This window comes from Paroedura picta, chromosome 6 (genome assembly GCF_049243985.1).
Source record: "Paroedura picta isolate Pp20150507F chromosome 6, Ppicta_v3.0, whole genome shotgun sequence".
NCBI lineage: Eukaryota > Metazoa > Chordata > Lepidosauria > Squamata > Gekkonidae > Paroedura > Paroedura picta.
Window position 1 is genome coordinate 95,715,050 of NC_135374.1, and position 25,217 is coordinate 95,740,266.

The 25,217-nt window shown below is 43.1% G+C and overlaps 1 long non-coding RNA gene across 1 annotated transcript in view; it reads left to right on the forward strand.

Annotated features, from left to right (window-relative positions):
* Positions 1-24,965, forward strand: part of LOC143840741 (uncharacterized) — a 36,154-nt gene extending 11,189 nt beyond the window's left edge. The window contains exons 3-6 of the long non-coding RNA XR_013232366.1: positions 9,928-10,180; positions 11,947-12,010; positions 22,983-23,233; positions 24,866-24,965. This is a non-coding gene — a long non-coding RNA (uncharacterized LOC143840741). The remainder of the gene's footprint in view (positions 1-9,927; positions 10,181-11,946; positions 12,011-22,982; positions 23,234-24,865) is intronic.
* Positions 24,966-25,217: the final 252 nt, after the last annotated feature.

Sequence of the window (25,217 nt, forward strand, 5' to 3'; positions counted from 1 at the left end):
GTAAGGACCAGCTTGGTGTAGTGGTTAGGACTTCTAGAGTGTGGACTTCTAATCTGGCGAGCCGGGTTTGATTCCGCGATCCCCCACATGCAGCCAGCTGGGTGACCCTGGACTCAACACAGCTGTTCTGACCAAGCAGTAATATCAGGCCTCTCTCAGCCTCACCCACCTCACAGGGTGTCTGTTGTGGGGAGAGGAAAGGGAAGGCGACTGTAAGTTGCTTTGAGACTCCTTTGGGGAGAGAAAAGCGGCATAAAAAAACCAACTCCTTCCTTCCTTCCTTCCTTCCTTCCTTCCTTCCTTCCTTCCTTCCTTCCTTCCTTCCTTCCTTGGAGGAGGCCTTCTACCATTTGTGATCCCTCCCAACCTAAGGCATCTCCCCCAAAATGTGTTTTGTCAGACACTTGAGAAACTTCCTGTCTTTTCAGACTGAGTCAGGAAGTGAATCTTAAGAGAGGCGAGGGGTGCATTTTTAAAAACTACTTCAACTATTACTACTTATATAGCTAATACAAACATTATAGGAGACAGGAGTAAAAGTTCTAATGGGCAAGTCGCAGGATTTTACCACACCCAGTCATTCTCATGAGGAAAGGGAAGACCTAATATGAGACTGCCAATAAGGCTGTGATCCCCCCCCCTCTAATTTAAATCCAAGCCTAATTTGTTGTCACAACATCTTCAGAGTGGTTGGACAAATAAAGGTAATGAATTCAGGGTGTTGAAAAGCCAAAGGCTAAACCAGGATTTATTGCTGTGTGATTGAGCTCCTGAACCTGATCCGGCCCTTTCCCCTCTGCTTCCCAACCCCAGCCAAGGTTTCTCTTCTTTCCAACAAGCTAACAAGGAAAAGAAAGGATCAAACCTCGACTCAAAGTGAGGATTTGTGTGCATTTGGTCATTCCAAAGCAAAGCTATCAGCAGCTGTACCTTGTTCCGTGGACTTTAATATTTCTTTTTTTGTTGTTTGAGCAGAAAGCAAGCATGCCCTCCCCCCCTCCCCATGCCGATTTCAACGTAATCTGGAATAACCTCTTTTTATTATTAATATTGTACTAAACCTCAGGAAATGATGCCATAGGGCACATATTAGTGCCAAATACATATGAAGTCAGTTGGTTCTATTTATTAAGACCATACAAGGTCTTTGACCTCCTCCTCACAGTGCGCAAACACCCTGACAGCTGTCTTACAGATTCTACCAAACTCAAACTTCTTCCCCCTGTATGTCAGTGACTTTTCATTTTATCGGAACAAAAACGGAGCGGTAAGGCCACCGCTGTTCTATTCCAGTGGGTGAGAATCAAGCACAGAAGGTAACCATGTAGGAACTATCCATTGTACACCTCATTCCAGTGACTCACCAACCCAAAATTCTTCACCTTTTCCCTCAGTTTTCCTCACTGTTATGACTAGGGATGGGCACAAACCAGAAAATGAATAGCTTGAATGTTCGTGGAGAGTTCATGCCATTTGACCTTTTACAAACTTCATCACGAATTTTAGGCCCATCTCAACTCTCCAAGATCTCAGTCTGACGTATTCTGTATTAGTTTCACAACTTGATGTTTAACTAAAGTTGCCAGGGGTTGAACCTGGGACCTTCTGCATGCCAAGTATATTTTCTACCACTGAGCTGCAGCCCCTCCCTTCCTATCTCCTTGGTTGTCCAGTATTAGTGGTGATGGACTTTCATTACTCAGACCCACCTTTCCATAGTATCACCTTGAAATTCTGGCAAACCATCTCTGCCTCGACAAAACAGAAGAATTGGTTATAGCTTACAACTACAGTGATATTTTGTTTGGTAATTTTGCTCTGTAAACTGGAGCAATGCAGTTTTCTTTTGCTATTTCCTCAGAGATTATCGGGGAAATATGTGAAGACCTGTGATATGCAAATTTCTACTGAAATCCATGAGCGATAAACAGTAAACATTCCTATAATTGCTATTCCTAGGAGAACACAAATTTGGACCAAGCTTGTTTCCTGTATCTTGAAGAGTTTTATACTTGACACAAACACTTATGTGTTGCCAGGCGAAATTATTAAAAAGCTCTGAATAATGCATAAATGTTTGTGAACAAATTACAAGCTCAGGAGGTTGTATTATGTGAAGAGATGCATTTCAAACCTTTCCAGCTCAAAAACTCTTTGATTACCAGATTGCTCGACTGATACAATATGCATGCACTTAGGATGAGTAATCGGTTTCTGCACATGAAATAATGACCATTCTGTTTACTCCTATCAAGCTCCTTCCATCTGGACTTTAGTGTGCATTACAGATGCTAGTCACCCAGTCATCACAACCCTTCTGTGATTCAGATGGCTTAATGTAATATTTTTTCATCACTGGCATGAAGGCGGATCAAAACACATACACAGTGGGAGGCTTGTAACTTTTCCCCCCTGTAGGAACTAGCATACTGAGGGCCAGTTCCAGGAGATAACAGAAAACAGTTGCTTTGGGCAACACTTTCAAGAGCAGGTATCACTTTCCTGCCTCTCCATCTGTCATTCCCCCCCCAAAATGGGGGGGCCTCCAGTTGTTCTTCAGTTTAGGTGTGAAAATAGTTACTGACCCTAGACAATACTGTCAGAAACTGAATTCCACAGTTTATTTTATTCCAAACACTGATTTAACTTATTGTGTCATTACACTGCAAGACAATTTCATTCCTTCTCGTGAATGTCACCTTCATCCTTAAAGTTCATAAAATCTTAATGACCACCCCCTTTACTAAACTTTTAAATATGAGTTTTGCCTACTACTATCGTATTACTCAGATAATTCTAGGCTACTAAATCTTTGTTTGACAGAGAACCTCTCCAATGGAAAATTCTTCTGGTGGAGAAAGACTTTCTTTAATGGAGAAAAGTATTTCTTTGTCGAAGGAAGTCCTCTGCTGGAGGGAAACTTGGTGGGAGAAAGTCATAGGATCCATAGTATAATTTCTAATTGCCATGGGTGGTTTCATCCTCCAGCTATTGAGAAAGGCACTTTTCTAATAAGGTTGTTACAAGAAAAGACAAACTAAAATGAAATTGATTCCAATCTGTGATGCCTTATTATTTATTTATTTATTTGTTTATCCTTACCATAAGTGGCTTTTATATAGTTGAAAGAGCCATGCAGGCGGCCCTGCCCGGGTCCTGGAGGTCCACCCTGTCCGTGTTGTGTCAGGGTCAATGGGCCAATCCGGATGCACCCAGCGAAGCTGGGCACATCCGGATTGGGCTGGCCCCTGGAGCGCCCGCCTCCAGGAGTCGATCGAGCGAGTCAATCCGTATGGCATGGATTGGCATGGCCTCGGAGCAGGCTCCTGCAGTGCCACCTGCTCTGGGGCCCGCTCAGCCTCGCAGACCCACGTACCCAGTGGCCAGGGGCCTCTCGTGCCCCTTACCCTTTCAAAGCCCCTTTTTAAAAATGGGCTTTGAAGCTAGTTTATTTGTAATTGGATTTGTGTGACCGCCACTCCCAAGGCTGGTTTGCGGAGTTTTACAATTTCAATATACAATCCATACAATAGCAATAAAACCCCCATTAAAATAACATTCTAAAACTCGACAATTCATTGCAGTACACAATTTAGATTTATATCCCACAAGAGCCCAGTGGGTGGACTAATGACTGCCGATGGAAAATTGGGATGATGTCACTGGGGACCTGTGGAGTCAGGCCAGTCTATTACTGGCCTCAACCCTAAGGGGAGAGGGGAGCCCAATCTTAATCCCTGGGACCACCTCCTGACCTCAGACAAATGCCTGGTGGAAGAGCTCCATTTGGCAGGCCCTGTGGAACTCTGAGAGTTCCGACACTGCCCGCAACTTTTCAGGGAGCTCATTCCACCAAGCAGGGGCCAGGACTGAAAAGGCCCTGGCACTTGTCGAGGCTAGGCATGCTTCCCAGGGTCCTGGGATCATCAGCAGGTTCATACCCACAGAGTGGAGAGCTCTGCAGGGGGCCATAAGGAGGTAAGTGGCCTCTCAAGTACGAAGGGCATCCTTTGATTTATGCTGCATCTGATATGACTGACTGAATATGTAGACTTAAATGAACTCACTTGGGCCTGCTTCTGAAATCAATATATTGAGGATCAGCTTGATGATTTTTGCAGTAGTTCCCGAGCGAGCACATCTGCAAACATACTTCTGATAAGAAACCGGTCTGTAGAGACAAGGCCGGAAATGAGACCTAATCTGAATTGAATACATTGAAAAGTCTAATATTGCTCAAGAAGTTATATGTGATTACTCAGTTAAATGGCAAAAGAGGATGGAAAGGATTTTTATTTTCATGGATAAACTGCAGTTCTTGACAGAGGTAATATAAACAAGATTAGGTGTATTGAAGAAAGACTGATTTTAAATAGATTGCAGAGTTGATCTCTTAATGCATTAATCAAACAAAAGGGCAGCATCCTGGTGAGTGGCAAGAAGAAAATGAATTTCATAACAGCTATGGAAATATACCTATCTCATATGCAACAGGGCAACCGGCTTAACTCTGAAAATGTTCCTCGTGAACCTGTGACCTGTCAAAAGGTTAGGTTTCCCACACTGTCCTTTTGTATCGTGAAAACATTCTTGTCCATTGTGTAGCATTCACTTGTAAATGCCTCCCTGCCAGCAGACTTGATGGCCCGATAAATGTTCCAAGAAACAGTAATTGTCATGCAGCCCAGTCCTGTGCATGTGGGGTATGCTAGATGTTACCGTGTATCCTGAGGAGGGTCCCCCCGTTGTTCCTGGCTCTGACCTCAACCAAAGACCTGGCGGAAGAGCTCTGTTTTGCAGGCCCTGTGGGGCTCTGATAGCTCTGTTAGGGTCCACAGCTCTCCCAGGAGCTCATTCCAGGTCAGTGCCAGTACTGAAAAGGCCCTGGTCTGGCTTGAGGGCAGGCATGCTTCTTTGGGGCCAGGGACCTTGCATAAGGAGACAAATCACGAAAGGCCTTAAAGGTCAACACCAAAACCTTGAATCTGACCTGGGCCAGGACTGGCAACCAATGCAGCTGCCTCAGCACAGGATGGATATGGGCTCTCCAAAGTGTACCAGTGAGGACTCTAGCAGCTGCATTCTGCAACAGCTGGAGATTCCGGGTCAAGGACAAGGGTAGGCTTGCATAGAGCAAGTGACCGTTGCATGGATCACTGTGGCTAGACAGTCTGGGGGAAGATAGAGCACTAGTAGCGTCACCTGTTGAAGGTAGTAAAATGACATTTGGGCCACCCTTGTGAGCTGGGATGATCTTGACAGGCTGGGAAACTGAGCTAAAATGAATAAAATGAATTTCAATAGTGAAAAATGTTTTTTCTGCATTTAGGTAGGAAAAATCAAATGCATCATTATAGAATGGGAGAGACCTGTTTTGGCAGTAGTATGTGGAAAAAAGGATTTGGGGTCTTAGTAGACCATATACTGAACATGAGTCATTAGCGTGACTCAGTGGCTAAAAAGGAAAATGGGATTTGAGGCTATATAGTATAGGAGTATAATGTCCAGATCATGCAAGAGTACCACTTTACTCTGGTTAGACCTCACTTAAAGTACTGTGTTCAGTTTTGGGCACTACAATTGAAGAAGGATGTAGACAAACTGGAGCATGTCCAGCAGAGGGCAACAAAAATGGTGAAAGGTTTGGAGACCAAGACGTAGGAGGAAAGGTTGAGGGAGCTTGGTCTGTTTAGCTTGAAGAAAAGATGACTCAGAGGAGATATGATAGCCATCTTCAAGTACCTGAAGAGCTGTCACATAGAGAATGGAGCAGAGTTGTTTTCTATTTCCCCAGAAGGTCAGACCAGAACCAATGCATTGAAATTAATTCAAAAGAATTTTCAGCTAAACATCTGGAAGAAGTTCCAGACAGAGCACTTAATCAGTGGAACAGACTTCCTTGGAAGGTAGTAGATTCTCCTCCTTTGGAAGTTTTTAAGCAGAGGCTAGACAACCATCTGACAGAAATGCTAATTCTGTGAACTTAGGCAGATTGTAAGTGGGTGGGCAGAAGGGACAGTGTAGGTGCTTGGCTCTTGCAGTCATTTCCTGCATTCTGCAGGGGGTTGGACTTGATGACACTGGAGGCCCCTTCCAATGCTATGATTCTTAGTAGGAATGGCTGTAATTGTTCAGGTTGGTCAACACAGCTGGTGTCAATTGGTGAGCACCCCGAGGCACTAAGCAATGAAGGGCTATATTTATTTGGGCTAACCAGTGATGCAAAACATGATGCGAGCTTCTGAGCTCGCCATGACTCCTCATCAGGCTAGATGCTCCCCCCAAAAAAGGTGGGGAGGAGACTTTTCAGGTTACCGTCTTTAGATCACGGTTCTTGCAGGCCTTATTTGCGATCATCCTTTTGAAGCTTGTCCTTTTGAATTGCTGGTGGTGTTAGATTACAGCAATTGCATCCTAGGAAGAGGAAGTAAATAATGGAGATTCATTTCATGGGGAAAATACAGGGCAGCAAAGTCCAAGTGTCTCTCAAAACCCAGGAAAGAAGCACATTTCTCTTTGAAGGCTGAGAGCAAAAGGAAATACTGAGTAGACTTTACAGTGTTGACATAAATTTAAGATGATGCTTGAGGTATAGTCAATTGAAGCCAAAGTAGTTTGTTTTACCTTGTGTAAGCACAGTGTTACCCTGGGATTGTTCCCATACTGTGAACAAATTCTGTTCTGGCTGAAATCAGAGGGGAAAAGTTTTAACCAGCCATATACTTCTAAAAGTACATCCATGTAGAAATCCACATCTGTCTGTCTGTCCATCTTTCACCTATCACCTATCAATCACCTATCAATCTTCATCAATAGTCTTCCTATCTCACTCAAGGCGAATTACACTATTAAAATCAATGCAATCAGAGCTCTGAACATCTAATTGTCCATTAACAATTGAAACCCAGTCTAATCCAAATATGACTGTCTTGTGTTTTCATTTAAGGGTAGGGATGCCACTTAGCTGTTTCCAGAAGGGCTCCCACTACTCCTCCTTGTCCCTGTAGCTGCTCAAATGAGCAGTAGGGGAAAATAGGGAAGGGAAGACAATATTGTGCAATGCCTCAGTATCATTTCCAGCTGAAAAACTGGAAGGGATATCAAAGTGTTGTGGTGATACTCTAGGAATGCCCCAGATCTCTGTGGTCAAATCATAGAGATGGCTGGGTTTCCTAGAACATCATCATGTCACAGCAATGCCAACTCTTCTTTCAGCTAGAAACAATGCTGTAACATTGCAGTGAGGCCATTTCTACCCATGCCTACCACTGGAGCCTCAAGTTATCACAATCCTACTTAACGACAGAGGGTAGCACTAGGAGAGAGATCTTCAAGCCACCACCAACTCACATGTGGAATCCCGCAAGGAGTGGTCCTTTCTCCAATCCTATTTAACATATTCATGCACCCTCTTGCCCAACTGATACGGAAGTTTGGGCTGGGCTGTCACCAATATGACACCCAGCTCTTCCTCCAGATGGATGACCGCCTTGATTCTCCCCCATAAGTATTAGCCAGCCGCCTGGAAACCATGATGAGGTGGCTCAAGCAGAGTCGTCTAGTACCCTACTTGGCCCCGGAACTCTTGGCCACAGTGATCCATGTGATGGTCACCTTCAGACCAGACTTCTGCAACCTGCTCTACACAGGTCTACCCTTAACTTTGATCTGGAAACTCTAACTGGTCCAGAATGAATTAGCCACGGTCCTCACAGCAACCCCATAGAGGTCCCACATCCGGCCCGTCCTCCAACAACTGTGCTCGTTACCAGTTGAATTATGGATCAGGATTAAGATATTGGAAATTACTTTCAAGTCCATATGCAGCCTGGGCCCAGTGTACTTGAAGGATCACCTCTCTGCCTACGCCCTTCAAAGAGCTCTGCGCTGTGCCAGGGATACAGTGATACAGTGATCCCTGGCCCCAAGGAAGTCCGCTTGACCTCAACCAGGGCTAGAGCCTTCTTTGTCTTGGCCACCACGTGGTCGAACAAGCTCCCAGAGGAGATCAGGGCCCTAACAGAACTAAAACAGTTCCTCAGGGACTGAAAAATGCAGCTCCTTCACCAGGCAATTGGTTGAGGTCAACCGAAACTTAATAACATCTACTGGGCCCCAAACTTCCCTCCCTTGAACCCATGTCACAGATCAGACCAACCATGGGCCTGTTACATTATTCACTATGTTGAATGTAATTTACCTTTCATTTATTATAATCAGTGAGTTTGATGTATTGTTCTGTTACATTCAATGTGAACCCCGAGTCTTAGGGGAGGGCGGTATACAAATGTAATTAATAAATAAAATAAATAAGGGATACTGGTACAACTGAATTCTGCTGAATTAAGGGAGACTTGTTCTGAAATAAGTTATATAGATAACTCCTTATGCCAATAAAGGGACTCTCTCCGACTCTGACAAAGAATTACGTCCATAATCAGCCCTTCCTTAGTCCTAGCCGTAGTACTCAGAAACCATGAAACAGTCTTGGGAGAAGGAGGCAGCTTTTCTGTGATTAAAAAATTTAATTTGCATGTTTAGCTTATTTACATAAGGAAAACATTTGGCCAGTGTTTTGTGATTGTTCATGCAAAAGATATCTGCACGGTATAAAGTGGGAAAGGGGGCCTAGGCTCTGGCGAACCCTGAAGAAAGGATAGAATGAGTCCTTTTAAAGACATTTTGAAATATTAATTTCCAGATAAACATTTTCCTTTGACATGCTTTTAAGCCTGTAAAGGGAGTGGGGGAATGGTGGCACACTTCCCCAGAAGAACAGATAGAAGTCAACAGTAAAATTGTACTGTGCTGTGGAATTGGATTCCCTAACCACAGTAACAAAGCTCTGACCAAAGACAGACAGTGACCATATGAGGAACAGGGCCAGGGGGAAAGCTCTTGCTGCTGCCTCCTTCCTTCTGTTTGCTTCTCTGTGAATGGATACATGATTGCCACGCCCAGTGCTGCCTATAAAACTTCCTGTTTCCGGAAGCACGTTTTCTTGGTTGCTGTCTATTTACCCAAGGGCTGACTGGGCAAAGATCAGTCACACAGACCAATGTACCACAAGGCTGAGATGGCGTGGTGAGAGCAGCACAGACCAATGGAGATTTCTGTGTTACACAAAGAGTGAAATAATTATCAGCCAGCTCTTTTAATCCTTGCCGTTTGGAGGCGCCAAGTTTTGTGTCTGTTGAATACATTCCCTTACAGAAGTCTGGGGTTCCTCCCCAACCACCATCCGTCCCATAGCTCCAAAGGCTAACTGGGAAACTTGTTTTACATTTGACCAAGGCCACCTTTGATCAGCTCATGAGTTCAGCGGTGGAGTTCTCCCACTGAGAGCTCAATTTGGCCCCTCTTTCACAACACACATTTATTCTGTTGCAACCTTATCAAAGGCAAGAGGCTGGCCCTTGAGCAAGCACCGTTGTGTGTGAAGTGGCGTTTCCAGAGAAAGGTGGGGAGGGAACTGAGAAGTCTCCGCATACACGGGGCTGTGTTCCATGTTAATGGGAAGCATATTTTAAAAATAAAGATCAAATGCAAGAAAAACAATGGAAGTCAACAGGGGTAAATGCGAACAGCTTTAAATATGATATTAATAAAATTGATTTTTAAAGTGTGACTAACTACCATGAATAGTCTTTCTGGAAGGAATATGTCACACACACGGAGAAATGTTCTTTGTGTGAGATATGTATTTTTTTAAAAACGTATATAAAAACCAGACTTCTGTTTTGGCCCGTGATATCCTGAAAGAATAACCGCACAAAAGAATGGGAGGAAAATATGCAGGAACTTGTCTTAGAATTTTAAACAGTGTTTGATCTCCTCTTGTTCTGAGCTCTCCCTTTCTCTCCGTTTCCCTTTCAAACCCCGCAACCTCTTTGATTGTGTTCACCTTTTCCTCAAACATTTGTGCAGCTGGCTTTGATTGTCTCGAGCTACAAGAGAAGGATCCAGAAAAGTGGGTGTCTGCGCTCCGAGGTACTCATTAGATGTGTGAACAAATACAAGGAGGCCATCCTGCCCAGCTACCTTATCAAACCAGCTGAAAAATTGCTCCACAAAGCTGCATATCTGAGCACTCTGAGGCCCCCCTTTGGTATTCTCTCTGCAACACCAATGAAGCTGCCTCAACACCAGTCAACATGCTTCTGCCTTTGTGAGAGGCCTGGTAAGTTGCCCTTTCAGACAGTGCATCCATGTCCACCACTGAGAGTTCATGCTACTCGTAACGAGGGTTTCAATATGCGCTATTACCATTTCACGTGACTGTGGCAATGCATGGAATGTTTCTATATGGACGGAGATTTGATTGTAGGTACACAGAATATCCGCACAAGAAATGTCAAAATATCAGGGACCTTGTGGTGCTGCATGCTCCTGTTGCTGGGCTCCTGGTACAGAGGGCTGTAACATTTGGGTATAACTAATGTTTAAGGCAGCCTGTCTCGACTTTTTTTACTGTTCAGAAACCCCTGAAATATTCTTCAGGATTCAAGGAACCCCAGAAGAGGCATGATGGGGCAGAATATGGTTGGGAAACATAGTTGTGTACATGCCTACCTATGGCTCCTCCCCTTCTTATACCCTCTTGGCCATTTTGGGAGGAGTGGGTAGGTAGATCTGACCATATATGGTCATATTACCTGATTAATGTTTAACAAAAATTTTAAAATATTAAAAAAATTAACTCTCACCCATTCGGGAAACCCTTACAGGGCCATCAAGGAACCCCAGGGTTTCACAAAACCATGGTCTAAAGGGATTTTAAAAAATCTCTCATGTCTGTGTGTCTGTAATTGCGATTTTGATCACCTGTTCATGCACATCTCACATATGGCTGATGTGCATAAACGGGTGATCAAAATTGCAATAGGTATCTCATTACCCACACCTCCTGGTGGAAAACATCTGCTTCCAATTTGATGGGCACAAAAGTTCCTTGCGTGGTGTCAGCACAACATCACTTGTGTGGGTGAGAGGCAAATTGTGGAGATAAGAAGTAGGGAAAGGCTGTGGCTCAGAGCTTTTGCTTGGTGTGCAGAAACTCCCAAGTTCTATCCCCAACATCTCCAGTTAAAAGGACCAGTCCAGTAAGACAATGGTCCCTAACCTTTTTATCACTGGGGACCGGTCAACGCTTGACAGTTTTACTGAGGCCCGGGGGGGTAGTCTTTTGCCGAGGGACGTCGCCGCCACCTGAGCCCCTGCTCCACTTGCTTTCCTGCCAGTGCCCCTGACTTCCTGCCGCCTGCTGAGGGGCGCTGCCAGCAGCAGCTGCGCAGTGTCATGCCGAGGGGGAGCCCCAGCCATGGCGGCGAGCTGGTGGCAGAGTGGCAGGGCAGCCCACAAGGCAGCAGACAGGGAGGAGGACGAGGAGGAGCCGCGGCCTGGTACCAACTGATCCATGGCCCGGTACCGGTCGCCGGACCAGGGGTTGGGGGCCACTGCAGTAGGTGATGTGGAAGGCTTCTGAGACCTCAGAGAGCCACTACCTGTCTCAGTAGGCAAAACTGACTTTGATGGAGTGTAAGGCAGCTTCATATGTGCTACTGTCATCGGTGTGCCCTAGGGAGAGTTGTCGATGCTATTCCTATCATATTAGCAGGTGATTGTTCTTATTTTCATGAGCACATTTCTGCTTGTTAGATTACAGCTAAAACGTGCAAGAGAAGGCTTGGCAGGGTTTCCATGTTTTTAGTCAGCTGGACATGTGAATCCTCAGGCAAGGAACCAGCAGTGGGTCATTTTGGCTGCTCAGGAGGACTAGAAAGGGCAGAATGGACGAAATGGGGAATGGGCACCAAATTAGCTCCTTGTGGCACCTGTTCTCCCTTTATCCCACTCACTCCTCTCCTTGTGTGTAGCCCTGCATTCATCTGAGCCTCCTTGTCTTGTCCCAGAAGTTTAAAAAACCCTAATTTCAATCTCTTTCAGATGTTCTGTGAAAATTCCCCATATTGGCAGTTCTTCCATCTGGCATGCAAAGAGGCTTTAGCAGGTGGGGACAGTTTTGTTGATGTTACACCGATGTGTGAGGTCACTTTTGACAAAAAAATTGATAAACAGATGTGTCATTATGCCAGAGTGTTCTCTATGATTCTATGCTCTATGGTATGGAGGGGGGGGGATTTAGACAGAAGTGAAAAGCAATGAGACCGCAAGGACCTACCCCACTTGCCTGTTAAGTGGCAATGGGAACCATCTGGAGAGGCACGGCATATAAATCAAAGTATAAACAAATAAACAAACAAGCAAGCAAACAAATAAATAAAGGTTGGGGGAGGGGGGCCCTCTTACGGGTCGGGGGAGGGGGGCCCTCCTGTTGCCGCCGCTGCGCGTTCTGCCTTGCGGGGCCAGATTTTTGGTCACCTTAGCGTAGCAAGGGCAGGTGCCTCCTACCCACTTCTCTATGAAGGGCAGAGAGGAGGAGGCAGAGAGAGCCAGCATGCTCTCTCTCCTCCAATCAGCCGCCACCAGCTATACCCGCCCCAAACTACTATGGGACATGTAGTCCCAAGTACTCCAGCATGTCCTGCTGTGATGGGAGCTTCCTCGCTGCAGCAATCATGCCATGGGGTAAGTCCCATTCACTTTTACCAGCATTGAATTCAACAGTGTGGATTCACCATACAGTAAGATGCACTTAGCTCCATGCAGAAACAGAACTTCTACAGAGATGGGGGGGGGGAGTAAAAAACACATACTTTTACCAGCAATAATAATAATAAAAGCACAGTTTTATAAACAACATCCTTTCTCTCTCTCATTCAAAAAAGATGAGAGATGGAGACTACGAACAGTCATTTACTAGGGACAGATGCCAAAAAATGGGGAAATGGTGCAAGAAAATGGAAACTGTCTCTCATAAACAGAGACAGCAGGAACATATGCCTGTGTATATTCAATTCAGTGGTCCAGCGGAAGGAAGGAGCTACACTGTAGGACATAGTCACCCTCTTTCTCACCTGGACACTTGATCTTATTTCCTCTTCACACGGCTCACCAGGAGCTAAGAAGGAATTTTAAGCCAGTTAAGCTCCGCTTTTGAGTTCTGATTGACAGTAGACCTAACATAAATAAACCTTTGTTTAAGAAAGAAAACAACTCTGTCCCTCTCCTGAAATCTGTTTTCATTCAGAACCTGAGCAGTGTGTTTGTTTATGCCATGGCTGGCCATACACATCTCACAAGCTACAATTACAGAATTTTTGTTGCAAATCTGTACATCAGAAAACTCGACGGCACTGTGATTCCCAAACAAAATGAAATTTGACTGAGCAACCTAGAAGCATTGTGTGCAGAAATCTGTTTTCATTCCAAGGAAAGAATATCACTTAATGCACAAGCAATATTGCCTTTGAAATTTGTTTTCCTTTGTTTCTTTCTTTTTTAAATAAGGAGAACCCCCCCCCAAAAAAATCTAGGGGGGGATGGTGAGCCTGTGTGCTGGCCTCCCCTATCTGGAGGCTTCTATAAGAGCTTCTAATCTGACAAACCAGGTTTGATTCTCCACTCCCCCACATGCAGCCAACTGGGTGATCTTGGGTTCACCACTGTCCTGGTAGAGCTGTTCTCACAGGGCAGCTCTCTCAGCCTCACCTACCTCTCAGGGTGTCTGAAGTCTCCTTCAGGTAGAGAAAAGCGGCATATAAGAGCCAACTCTTCTTCTTCTTGGGGGTTGGGAGCAAAATGGTGGCATGCCCAGGAGAGTGCAGGTGGCTGCCTCGTACCACCAGGTGGCGGTGAGATTATTTAAAGGAAAATTGATAGATTATATAGAGTAATATTTTGTTCCGATTTGCATTTTTTTTAAACTTGCTTCTGTTGAAGTCAGTTGCAAACCCCCCTACGTAAGCAGAATAGTCTAGAATTCCAGAACTAGCTTTGCCAAATTTCCATTGTTTCAAACATACTCCAGTGCGAAACTTCACAGTTCACTGTGATTCAACTTTACTCCCCAAAATGTAAATTTGAAAAGGTTCTCCCCCTTGCAAAAAAAAAGAAGAAGAAGATATATTGCATTCTAACTTACACTCTGTCGTAAATAAGGAATATTTAACTAATTTGCTCAGGTAGAGTCTCCCCCCTCCATTTTAAAAAGCATGCTCTATAATTCTTTGAATTCAAACCCATAAAATCTGTTGATGAGGTTCAGCTTCAGAAGAGCATTTTCTGACTCATAATATTTCAAAAAGCACATTTCTGGAAACATTGCAATATTAAATCTTATTACTATAAGGGTCTGGAGCAATCATTATTGAGTTGTCATCATGGTCTACAGGACGTAAATCTCAAGTAATGCCTCCAGTATAAAGAGAATTCTTTATTGAAACCACCTTCCCTCAAGGTTCTATTAGCTCAATGTGTGCTTTTTGTACATTACAGCTGGGGCGTCTTCTTGTGCCACCGTGGCTGGTCAACCGCTCGCTTGCTTTGCATCAAAACCAGACCCGTCCTGAAAGCCCGGGAAAGGCTGCCTCTTTTAAAGAAAAGCTTGTTGAATCGGTGATCCATGGGAGACCTTATTTAAAGTCAATGGACCTTTTGTCAGTTCTGTTAAGCAGCAAACGTTCCAGCCCCTAAAACAGCTAAGCTGAAGTGGTTGGATTGAAAATCTTCTGGGGACCATTTACATCAGCGGAACAAATGCAGCTGAAATCCCACTATTTCATTTGAACTGATCTTGCATCAGACAGAGAGAATGAAAAATAAGGCCTGCAACTCCTCTTTGGGTTTATCTGCCTTCCCTCTTTCTCTTGGCTTTTCTCCATTTGCTTTCCACTGCTGATGTGTAGTCTCAAACTCTCATGTTCATCTTAGAATCTGGGTATCTTCCCTGTCACAAATTAGCCTCTTGTGGCGCAGAGTGGTAAGGCAGCAGCCTGAAAGCTTTGCCCATGAGGCTGGGAGTTCAATCCCAGCAGCCGGCTCAAGGTTGACTCAGCCTTCCATCCTTCCGAGGTCAGTAAAATGAGTACCCAGCTTGCTGGGGGGGGGGGGTAAATGGTAATGGCTGGGGAAGGAACTGGCAAACTACCCCATATTGAGTCTGCCATGAAAATGCTGGAGGGCGTCACCCCAAGGGTCAGACATGACCCGGTGCTTGCACAGGGGATACCTTTACCTTTACCTTTAGACATGGGGACTTTTCCATAGAGGTACATGAAAAATGAAACAACACACCTGCTCTCTTCTATGCAATCTGTAAGATTATCTTTGAGCTGCCTTTAAAAAAAAAAAAAAAAAAACAAGCCAGAGCTTCTGTCCTAAGTATGCATGTTATCTCTTAGCGATACAGGAGCACAGGCAGGTTTTTAAAGCGATGCATGCAGGTTGCATAGACCTGCTTCTTCTAAATAATAAGTTCATAATCCATAATGTTTCATTTTCCATAGAATTTGAAACAGATCAAAATCCAGCTGTCTGCTATTGTAATTTACTCATTGCAACCATTTGGAATCTGAGAAGAGAGGCCTCTAAATGGTTTTGAGAAAGTTTCCAAAAGTACATGGTCCAGAGTCTTGTCAGGTTAACAGATGAGTTGTGGAGGTGAACAGATGGGTGATAATCAGCAGTAAATGTCTGAAAGGATGTTAATTGATGATCATTTATAACAATGTCTCTATATGTACTCTTGATTGTACAGATTTGGTGATAACTTTTATTCATATGTAGCAGTTTTAAGACTACGGGTTATTCAAGCATTAGATCCTACCGTGTTATTGCACTTGCAGTGGTGCATTCCTTTGATGTACCAAGCCCTCTGTGGACACAAGACCCTCTAGTTGCTAGTACAAGAGTGTTTTGTGTCAGCAGGGGGCTTCTTGCACAGGAGGAACTCACTAATACAATCAGAACAAAATGGCATGGTAAAAACCTTTATAAAACCAAATTGAGACGAGCAGTGATTGGGGTGGAACCAACTATCCTTCCAGTAGCTTTCTTTAAGCCTTTCTACAAATGGAAGCAGCTCTTCTACCAACAGAAGAGTCACTTAAGTGGTAGGAAGTCTCATTAGATTGGAGGAAGGCTTCAGATTTGAGCCAGGGGAAAGGTGGAATATAAATACTTCCAGTAAATAATTAAATGAACTTTAATCAGTGGAGTTATAGGATAGGATCTACCCCAGTACCGTTACAAACAAGGGAGTAGCAGCAAGGAGTGATACTAATGTTTGGGAAGTGTCTTCTTCAGAATAGTTCACTGTTTTCTAATGATGGACTTGATGTGCATTTTTTTTAAGATTTATTTTGTCTGATTGGTGAATATGTTTACATATTTATTTTATTTTATTAAGTGTTTGTATTTAAAGTGTTGATAATTGTATTTGAAGTGGGAAATGGGAAGGAGAGGACGCAGTAGCTTTAGAGAATACCAGAATAAGGGCTATATTATAGAGTGGAAGAGAAATAACTTCTCACTGTGATTAATTATAAAAAGCTCATGATTGACAATGTCATAACAGGAGTGTGTGAAAGCTACTTTATGCTCCACTGGTGGACTAGTGGCAAATCTCTGGTAGAAAACCTAGTCATCGCTAGTATTCTTGCAAACAATGGTCATCGCTAGTCATCGCTAGTATTCTTGCAAACAATGGTGGACGAAGTGGATCTTGGACAGATCCAGCATGCTTTGTCTTATGTTCTTAAGAAAAAGCTTTTTGATGTTTAGTTGCTTAAATATTTGAAGGTAGCCAATTAGGGCAGTCTTGGCTAATGACAGAGTTGGCTCCCTAGTAGAACGTCTAAAGGAAGACTTTTCCAGAATTGTCTGTCCTCCATCACAGCCTAATTTCGGCTTTTTTTTTTTTTGTCTAGTGTGATTAGGGTGTGCTTGCTTTTAAAATATTCTTTCCCTGGTGGTGGGGTGCTTCTACATGTGCTAAACAGAGGAGTAAAAACTTTTAAAAAAAAGAGTAGTTCTCTTTTTAAATGTTTTCACTTCTTTTTTAAGATCTAGAAGTGTGAGGAGAAACTTCAACTCGTAAGACGCTTTGGAAAACTGCATAGGTGTAAAAGAACAAACAGAAACAATCCTTCTGATCCAAATAATTTGGCAGCCATTGTCATGACCTTACGTTTGGTCGAAATATGTAAACAGCACGGGTTCGCCGGCCGTTTCTCTGCTTGACAGTTGGTTTAACTCTGTGTTTTGGCTGAGAAAAGTGACCCACAACTATCAACTCTATCCGGCAGCATTACAGTGCCCTAACTTGTAGATTGTGCTGTCCTGTCCTGTGCCACACTGGAAAAAAAGTACAGCAGTCCCTCCACCAGATACAGTTAAATCATCATTGGCAAATCAGCTGCCCGATTGTGACCTGATCAGGATATGATCCAACCGTACTCAGGATTACTTTATCAAGTTAATCTGTGATCCTTAACTCGAGAAGGGTCAGCTAGAGAAGAAAGCCTTGCATGACTAACTGATAAGAGATTCCACGTTGCTTTCGAAATATAACTTGTATTGGTAGATCACAATAGATGACAGAAGCCCGGTGCACACCCTCATCCCAAGCTCTATTAAGCTGAAGTAAGCGAGGGGAAACCCGATACATTGGATTAAAAATTATAATGAAAAAGGATTGATTCCCAGTTACTTACAGTACTATTCTAAGTTGCACACTTCTAAGCCCATTGACTTCAGCTGAATGAGAAGTGTGCAACATCTCAGGATGATGACATATCCTGTGTATGGCAATTAACTGGATGACGATCGGTTTTACAGAGGTACTGCAAAATATAGTTGAGGTGCACCTCTCGGGGGGGAGGAGTAAAACATACAAAATAGAATAGAAGAGTTGGTTCTCATATGCCACTTTTCTCTGCCCGAAGGAGTCTCAAAGCGGCTTCCATTTGCCTTCCCTTTCCTCTCCCCACAACAGACACCCTGTGAGGTGGGTGGGGCTGAGAGAGCCCTGATATTACTGCTTGGTCAGAGCAGTTTTCTCAGTGCCGTGGCGAGCCCAAGGTCACCCAGCTGGCTGCATGTGGGGGAATGCAGAATCAAACCCGGTTTGCCAGATTAGAAGTCCGCACTCCTAACCACTACACCACTACACCAAAATTGTGTGCACAAAGCTCAGTGACTCTAGTATCACTTGTGTGCTCAATAATAGTTAAGCCAGGCATCGTATCACCCCTGTGCGACTGTGCCACTACCTAAAGTGATATCATTTTAATGTTGTAATAATATTGGAAGATGCTCACAAGAAACTCATTAAAGCTGATTGGGGGCACTTAACTAACTGTTTTTGAATTAAAAGGAAGAACTGCCATTATTGCCCGTTTACTGTTTTTAACTAACAACCCAATTTTAGCAGTGTTTTTTTAGTGGCGGGGGAAGAGAAAGAGGATTTCTTGAAAGCTCATGGCAGCAAAGGGAACTGAAACTAATAAAGAAGAAGTTAGCACCTGATTGCAAAGCCATGAGATGGAAGAAACCCGTAGTTCTCATAATCTGCTGATGTAATAGTATTGAGCGGAAGTTAGCAATTAATTCTTCGAAGGCAGGTTCTTTCCTTCTTTCTCATATACATCCCCGGATGAATTAATTTCCCAGACAAATCCAATAAAGGCATCAGATGTAAACTGTCTTTTTGTGTACGTGGGTTTAAGTGGATGAATACAACTCAATTAAATGCTGTTGGGTTTTTGGTTTAACTTGAAGGAAACAACCTGAACATAGCAAAGGATCCATGTAAAAATCTCAAAGCAAGCCATCTGTACAAACAGCCTCTAAAAGCCTGGAGAGGATCCACATATAAACTGTAGTATATAAAAAAATCTTGAGAATACTTGACCACTAAGATGCCATACACAAAGGGGTACCAGTCTCCAAGTGATGGGTGGAGATTTCCTGGTTTTACAATTGATCTCGAGGAGACAAAGATCAGTTCAGCTGGAGAAAATGGACACTTTAGAAAATGGACTCTGAACCCCATTGAAGTCCCTCCCCTTCCCAAGTGCCAGCGTCATCAGACTTCATTCCCCAAATCGCCAGGTATTTCCTGACCCAGTGCTGGCAACCCTACATACACATGACTCCAGAGTCTTCTAATTGGAAAAATCCAAGATACTATAGGCAAAGATGAGATATTTTCCAGTATGAACTTGTGCTAAAGTAACAGTTGAGTTATTTAAGCCTAAATTAGTTGAAACCAATTACCTAGAAGTGGAGTCACTGATTAGGATGGGGCTGCAAGGCGGAAATCTTAACATTTCTGGCCTCGTTCACACGTCTTTGGATACTGTGCTGCTGATGCACAAGAGAAACTCCTAGGCTAAGGATCACTCTGACGTTTTCTTTATAAAATACCGTTTGCCTCATTGGATGCAATAAGAATGATGATTATATAAAGATGACGCTAATATAGCCAATCACATATTCTAACACAGAATGCTTTTACATTTCGCCGCGTGCCAAGGAGAACTATGCAGCCACATGGACTATAGCACTTCCATTCCGAAATTAGAATGATCAACAACACATGGGCAGACATGCAGCTCTCTTTATGAAACTGACAAAGTTCATGAAATTCACAATCTCTGGTTAGCTACAGCACCTGGGTTATGAAAATACCATGCCCCTTGATTATGCATCTTTTGCACCTGCTTATAGTTTAGGAATTAAAGAAAACTCCTTCCTATGAAAACACAAAATGCCCTCATAAGAACACTTCCTTGAGAGAATGCCCCAATGAATAGACTTGGGTCAGATCCTGAACCGACCTTCAAAGGCCATGTGCTCTTTTCATGGCAGGGCTATCTGAAAATCTGCCCAAAGCCTTTCAAAACTCAAACTTGAACAATGCTAGGACCAGAATAATTTCTTTCCTGAACATATTGAATAAGAAGAACAAGAAAGTTGGTTCTTATATGCTACTTTTCTCTACCTGAAGGAATCTCAAATTGGCTTGCAGTCACCTTCCCTTTTCTCTCCCCACAACACACACTCTGTGAAGTGGGTGAGGCCGAGAGAGCCCTGATATTACTGCTCAGTCAGAACAGCTTTAGTAGTGCTGTGGTGAGCCCAAGGTCACTCAGTTGGCTGCATGTGGAGGAGTGGGGAATCAAACTCGTCTCTCCGGATTAGAAGCCACCGCTCTTAACCACTACACGAAGCTGGCTCATTGCTTGATGGGAGTGTAATAGCTCAGCATAGGTATTCACATGGTGTGACTTTTTGCCTTTTACAATATTCCTCTCCAAGTACAATATCCTTGCAAAAACAGAGCATAACCTGGAGCCTGTATGCGCTAAGATAATAGGGACTGAAGCCAATGACTTAAGCTCCTTTCTGAACTCTTCATGATCCACTTTGGCACTAAAATAGCTATTGAGCTCTTATGCCCATTTATTTGTTAGCTTAGACTACTTACAACAACCATCTGGCAAATGTTTTTGTAGAAGCCTTGGTGATAGGGAGGTAAAAATTTTAATAGTATCTCAAGAGATCCAGAAGAGGTAGAAAGAATGTGAATGAAAGTCAAGGTGTAGTTCACTTGATGGCTGGCCACAGGGTATTCCAAAGACTCAGGATAGGCAGCAAGATGAAGCAAAATGAAACTGAATCCAACCATTGGTCCAGTTTATTTTGACTGGCAATGGCTCTCCAGGGTAAATTTCATATCAGTTTAGTTCAGTTTATTTTGATACATGATCAGCTTAGAAAAGATTTATAAATACAACAAAAGCTGCCATGTAATGCCAAGACCCATCCCCCCCCCCAAAAGAAGAATTAAGTGTGCTGTTATAGTCACACATTTCACAAATTCTTGCACACATTTCACAGTCAAGGGCGATCAGTCACTTGAAGACTCGACCATCTGCTTTTGTATTGCACATGCCATTATACAAAATCTTGCTATGTTACAAGTGATTTCTTTGAGGAGCCTGATCTTCTGGGAGAATTTATTTAAATCATTGCAATATATCAGAAACATATAATTATAGTAGGGATAGTGTCATAATATGTGATCAACTGTCTCGAGAGCAAGCTTGGTGTAGTGGTTAAGAGAGATGTCTTCTAATCTGGCGAGCTGGGTTTGATTCCTGGGTCCTCCACCTGCAGCCAGATGGGTGACCTTGGACTCATCACAGTCCTGTTGGAGCTCTTCTCACTGAACAGTCCTCTCAGAGGTCTCTCAGCTCCACCTACCTGATAGGGTGCCTGTTGTGGGGAGAGGAAGGGAAGGTGATTATGTCACTTTGAGACTCCTTCTGTTAGAGAAAAGTAGAGTGTAAAAACCAACTCTTCTAATATCACCATTTGACAAGGTCAACCCCATTTATTTCATATCACCTGCTATGTATGTCTTCCTTTTGGATGAAGAAGAAATTGATGAAGAAGAAATTGAAAGCTTTTATTCAAGTATATAGGAAGAAATTTATCACACCCCTAAACAAGATGTGCTGATAATCATAGGTCACTGGCATGCAAAAGTAGAAAACAAAACAGAATCAAAAATTGTTGGAAGATTTGTGATAGGAGAATGACTCATTGGAGTGACACACAGAATTCTGTGAAGACAACAATTTGTTCATTGCAAAGACATTTTTCAGGCAACCAAACAGGATATTACTGGTTTGCCAATATAAAAATCAAACAGACTACATAATCAGAAGCAGAAGATGGAGAAGCTGTATTTTGTCTGCTAAAACAAGACCAGGGACCAGTTGTGGCACAGACCATGAATTTTCCTTTTGGTGGGCAACCTGTACTCCAAACAAGAAGCCACTCTCAAGACAACATATAGTGAAAGAGAATGGTTTCCAATTGGCAAAGATGTCAGACAGGGATGTATTTTATCTCCCTATCTCTTCAATCTATATGCAAAACATATCATAAAGAAACCTGGATTAAAGTTAGACAAAGGTGGAATTAAAATTGGTGGGAGGAGCATTAACAATTTGAGACCTGCAGTACTAGCAGAAAACAGTGAAGACTTGAAACAACTCCTGATGAAGGTTAAAGCAGAAATTGCCAGAGTAGGATTACAACTGAACAAGAAAACAAAAGTAATGACTGTTGGGGAATTACACAACTTCAGGTTGATGATGAAGAAAATGAAATTGTTCAAGGTTTTCTATGCCTCAGCTCCATCATCAAGCAAAAGGGAGACTGTGCCCATGAAATCAAAAGGAGATTGAAATGGGGAGGGCAGTCATGAGGCCAGCTGGAAAAGATTCTTAAGTACAGGGATGTGTTGCTGGAAACCAAGATTGAGTTAATTTATGCCATGATGATGATGATGTTATCCTTTCAGTCATGTTCAACCCTCGACAATTCCATAGAAACGTTTTTGCCATACTGTCAATGATTGCTTCTTTTAGTTGGTTCATGGTCATCCCTGTATTGGCTTTGATAGTGTCAAAACAGCGGATCCTTTGGCGACTACGTTTCCTTTGGCCGCTGACCATGCCGAGCATTAATGATTTTTCGAACAAGTTTGATCGTATGATGTGTTAAAAGTAAGTGAGATTTACCTGTAATATCTTGCCTTCTAATGACATAGTTGGTTTGCTCCTGTCAGAAACAATCTTGTTGGTAACTCTGGCTGCCCATGGTATTCTCAGCATTCATCTCCAACACCATAATTCGAAAGCATCTATTTTCCTCCTGTCTTCTTTCTTCAGGGTCCAGCTTTTACATCCATAACTTGTTACGGGGAAGACAATGACGTTGACTAGCCAGCACTTTGTATTAAGGCTGATATCTTTATCTTTCCATATTTGGTTCATGCTTAACATTGCAATGCATCCCAGTGTTATTCGCCATTTGATTTCATGGCTGCACCCACTGCTTTGAGTGATCATAGAGCCAAGAAAGATGAAATCATCAATACATGTAATGTTCTCATTGTCAATCATGACTTTGGTGCTACTGCCAGTGGTTGTCATGATCTTGATCTTTTTGATATTTAGGTATAGTCCCATCTTTTCACTTTCTTCTTTTCGTCTCTTTATCAGGGTCTTCAGAACATGCGTCGATTCCACAAGGAGTATTGTATCATCTGCATAGCGGAGATTATTGATGTTACGACCTCCAATTTTGACTCTGATCATAGATTCTTCCAGATTAAGCTTCTGCATAATTACCTCTGCATAAAGGTTAAAAAGAAAGGGTGATAAGATGCACTCTTCTCTCACTCCTTGGCTGACCTTGAACCATATATTGTTCATACTGTGGCCTCCTGGTTGGTGTACAATGAACTGACAAGGTAGGTTAAGTGGGACGACACTCCCAGTTCATTTAAGGCATCCCATAACTTCTTGTGATCAACACAGTCAAATGCTTTAGAATAATCAATAAATCACAAATAAATGGCCTTTTGATATTCATGGTTTTTTCAAGAATCCAGTGCAAATTTGCAATGTGTTCTCAGGTGCCATGACCATGTCAAAAACCAACCTGGACATCCAGTAGCTGAGCATCAATGGTTGATTTGAGACCATTCTGAATGATCTTCAATTTTACTCGCATGGGAGATCAGGGCTATAGTTCAATAGTTTGAGCAGATGCGAGCATCACTTTTCTTTAGTAATGGGATAAAAACGGACCTTTTCCAGTCTATTGGCCATCTGCCAGTTTCCCAGACTTTTTGACATAATACTGTGATTGCTGGTGGTGGAACAGATCTGAATCATTCTACTGGAATGGTATCTATGCCAGGAACCTTATTATTTGGGAGCTGTTTCAGAGCCCTTTATCTAGTATAAGTGGTTCCAATTTGTGTCGGGCATTTTTGGCTGGTGACTGAGGCACCTTGGTGTTTGCATATAATTCTTCTGCACTTATGCCATGGTATTCCCCATTAGTATGTCTGGATGAAAACTGGAATGAAGAAAACTGATAGGAAGAAAGTTGATAGAAATGTGTTGTTGGAGAACAGTCTTATGGATACTGTAAAGACATAGAAGTGGGTTCTGGACCAAAACAAGCTTGGACGCTCCCTGGAACTGGAATGACTAAACTGAGGCTCTTGTAGTTTAGTAACATAACAAAATGGCAAAAGACACTGCAAACGAGAACAACAACAACAACAACAACAACAACAACAAGCCCTTAATAGCATATAAAAGTACAATATAAGAAGGGAAAGTGCAAAAGGATTCACTGCTAAAGAAAACAAAGGCAAAGATCATGCTTTAGAGTATAGAATCATAGAATCATAGAGTTGGAAGGGGCCATACAGGCCATCTAGTCCAACCCCCTACTCAATGCAGGATTAGCCCTAAGCATCCTAAAGCATCCAAGAAAAGTGTGTATCCAACCTTTGCTTGAAGACTGCCAGTGAGGGGGAGCTCACCACCTCCTTAGGCAGCCTATTCCACTGCTGAACTACTCTGACTGTGAAAAACTTTTTCCTGATATCTAGCCTATATCGTTGTACTTGAAGTTTAAACCCATTACTGCGTGTCCTCTCCTCTGCAGCCAGCAGAAACAGCATCCTGCCCTCCTCCAAGTGACAACCTTTCAAATACTTAAAGAGGGCTATCATGTCCCCTCTCAACCTCCTTTTCTCCAGGCTGAACATTCCCAAGTCCCTCAATCTATCTTCATAGGGCTTGGTCCCTTGGCCTCAGATCATCTTCGTCGCTCTCCTCTGTACCCTTTCAATTTTATCTACGTCCTTCTTGAAGTGAGGCCTCCAGAACTGCACACAGTACTCCAGGTGTGGTCTGACCAGTGCCGTATACAATGGGACTATGACATCTAAGACATAATACATTCATGATTTCTCATGGCAAGTTATAAAAACTTTGCAACTGGTTCAATTATATCAGGGTTCTGGGATGTCAAAAGAAACTGAATCTTATGTTCATCCAATCTTATGTTCTCTTTTACACAGCAGTGAGCTTGATTGAGGAATAAAATGGACAATGGAAGAAAATACAATAATGCTAGGAAAAGTTGAAGGCAGCAAGAAAAGAAAAAGACTCAACAGGAGAAGGACAGTTTCAATCGAAGAAGTCAAGGCAGTTGGCAAGATCTGAGCAAGGCTGTTAACAACAGAACATTCTGGAGAACATGAATTCATAGGTCACCATAAGTTGAACTGAGCCTCTTGTGGTGCAGAGTGGTAAGGCAACAGACATGCAGTCTGAAAGCTCTGCCCATGAGGCTGGGAGTTCAATCTCAGCAGCTGGCTCAAGGTTGACTCAGCCTTCCATCCTTCCGAGGTCGGTAAAATGAGTACCCAG